At 49.9% G+C, this 2963-nt stretch overlaps 1 protein-coding gene across 1 annotated transcript in view; it reads left to right on the top strand.

Moving 5' to 3' along the window:
• Positions 1–2963, top strand: part of SRRM3 (serine/arginine repetitive matrix 3) — a 79689-nt gene that overhangs the window by 40553 nt on the left and 36173 nt on the right. The window lies entirely within an intron of this gene.

Below are 2963 nucleotides of genomic sequence, written 5' to 3'. Positions count from 1 at the left end.
GCAGATGTTCACTGTAGGAAAGGCACAAGAGGCCTGGCTTTGCAAACATTGTGAGCTGTGACCGTGTGGCAAATTCTACAGGCAAAGAGATGTCTAAGAGTAATGCAGGCAGCTGCGGGCATGTGAATCATGGGAGCTAGCATGTATGTACTTGGGCTGGGCATCAGAGTCTGAGAACTGCATGTGCAAACAGGCCTGCCACTGCATAGATATTTAGCATGTACAGTACAGGAGACCCAGGATCATCTGCACTCCCATGGGGGTTCACACCCCTCCTCATTCACAGCAGCTGCTGATTAAGGGATGAGCCACGCAGCTGTCTACCGCAGCTTTTACTTCAAACTCCTCTAGCCCACTGGAGTGCAGCCATTGTCCAGGCAGCAATTTGTTACCCTGTGTATACCCCAGTTGGTTCAAAAACCCTCCTCATTGCTGTGAGGTCAGGAACTGAGTCTCCCTGCCCTACCCTTACCTGGAGCCCCAGGCACATGGGCTCACCTACCCCCTTCCTCCAACCCAGGTTTGTTCCTCATGATAGATGGTTTCATTTCCAAGCAACAGCATTCTCCCCATCTTCCTTATGAGCTTCCTGCCCTCCCCCCCAGCCTAACCCCTCTCTGCGTTAAGAAGCTGTTCCTGATATTTAGCATAGCTCCTCACCCTCATCTCATTGCTCCTGGTGCTCTAGTCCTGGCCACTGCCCCCTCCTTCCTCCTTGTTTACAGTCTTCAAATGCTGGTTGACGGTTATGTCCACATTTGTCACCACTTAAGCAAGCCCCACTGAGGGAGCTCTGTCCTCCTGAGTCAATCCTTCTAGGCTGCAATCAGGTTTTCTTGTTCCTGTCCTTTGAACTTCTGCCAATTTGTCTACCTCTTGCTGGCATTCAGGTGCCTGAAACTAAAGGGAATCAGGAGACAGGGGAAAAAACAAATAAAACTAAAGCCAGAGCTTTGAAATGAAACAAAATGCAAATTTCAAAGCTACCAGCCTGTGATGGAAGCTCTGAAGGAGCTCTCCCCCTGGACAGAATGTGTCTGCTTGTGGCGGGCTTGCTACAGAACTGGGCAGTGCTACCTACCTGATTCCAACAGAGCTGGTAATGCCCAAGTAACCAGATTATCCACTGGGAACTAGCAGGTTGTTCATGTCCCAGGGGCCAGCTGCTAAAAGAACCTCTAAATTAGACACTCTTCTTCTTTGATTCATGTCCCAGATTCATGTGAGTTTGTCTCAAGCGAGGTTTCATTTCTAACAGGCCAATGGCTGCAAATTTGCCAACATTACTGATGCACTGCAAATCTGAGCCTTTTGATACAAAGCCACAAGCCCAGACAGTCACAGCAAGCTGACCACTAGACTGTGGGCAAAAGAACACATATGCCAGCATCACTGACATTGTCTTTATACATCAATATAAATTATGCCACGCTCCAGAGCAAGCAGACAAGTAGCTGTCCTGGGGGAACTCACATAGGAGGTGGCTCTTACTGCACCTTACCACTAGGTGGTGAGGGAGCACTCAAAGGTAGTGATTTTCAACCAGGGTGCCAGGGCAGACCAGGCTGCCTTGCAATCCTTTCAGAGGTGCTAGGGGTGCCCCGTAATGTTAGCACTGTTAGGTGTGCAAGCATGTTTCACCAAATAAACCTGGAGATTTCCAGTAGGAAACCATAATATCACAAACATTCGGCCCGGCTTTCTGAGTTCTTTGTGACAGAAGAATTGCTCTGTTATTATTCCATAGTCAAAAATGAATGAAAATATGAGTTGTGTTTTCCAAGAGTGCCTGGAGTCTAGAAAGGCTGAGAACCACTGCTCTAGATTTTTCACAAAGGCTACCCCAGGATGGATGTGGACATAGTATCTATGTCAATGTAACTCACGCCCCCAGTTTTTCCAGGGGTAATTCTCCAGCAGATTGAGTAAAATTACTCTGGTTTAAGGATTTCAACTGCCTGTGCACTACTTCTACACCCCTGATATGCTGACTATGCTGGGGTCAGTATTTCATCTGTCCAGCCCTTGAGACTTGTTTCAAGCACTGAGGACCTGATCTGAAGCTATGAAGCTCAGTCAGAGCCTTCCTGTTGGCTTCAGAGAGCTTTGGATCGGCCCTGCCTCAGTGCAGGAGATGAACAAGCTGCTTTACTGGTCGGTGCGAGGAAAGTCCAGGGACACAGCAGCAACCAGGCTGCTCTCCACAGCTCCAATGCTCAGCTCTGAGCCTTGTTCCCTGCAGCCCTTCTTAAAGGAGCAGTGTATGCCCAAGGCTGCCACAGCTAAGCCCCCACCTACCTCATCTCAACTCTGGATCAGGATCCTCATCCCAACACAGGTGACTGGCAGCACAAGGGCCCTGGCTAGGTTGCATTTTCTACAGACAGGTGGGCTTCGTGGAGCTGGAAGGCATTTATGAGTGAGGAAGAACAGTGGCTGACAGGTGTCCTTGAGCTTCTCCCCTTTGAATATGAGGTGAGAATGGGAGCCAGGCTGGACCCTGTGCGAGCTTCGATTGCAGCCCATCAGTTTCCGCAAGGGGCCTGGAACAGATTGCTCCTTAAAACAACCTTGGTGCCTTTGCCTCTGCAGCCCTGGCAGCTAATGTGAGCATCCATCATCCTCCAGATGGGGGAAGCAGTGCAGGTCTGTGGTGCCAGGCATTGTACACTGGCAGCAGCTATTTATCTCACACGCAGAGCCCTACAACCTTGAGGTTCACTGCTCAGCATCTGCAGTGAGCAGCATGGGCTTGTCCTGCTGGAGCTACAAGCACTACTCAGCTAGCTGGCAGCAGCAGTAGGGTGTTATCCTCTAGTGACCAAAGAAGGCGATGCAGCACACTTTGCCAGCATATTGCCTCTGTGCCACGCTTTGTGAGCCACTCTCCAGGCACACACACAACTGCATTGCTATGGAGGATTCTGCGTAGCATGCTGTGAAGTTAGCCAACATTTTCCATG

Source organism: Alligator sinensis, unplaced genomic scaffold (genome assembly GCF_000455745.1).
Source record: "Alligator sinensis unplaced genomic scaffold, ASM45574v1 scaffold1420_1, whole genome shotgun sequence".
Lineage (NCBI taxonomy): Eukaryota > Metazoa > Chordata > Crocodylia > Alligatoridae > Alligator > Alligator sinensis.
This window is presented reverse-complemented; position numbering and strand designations above follow the sequence as displayed.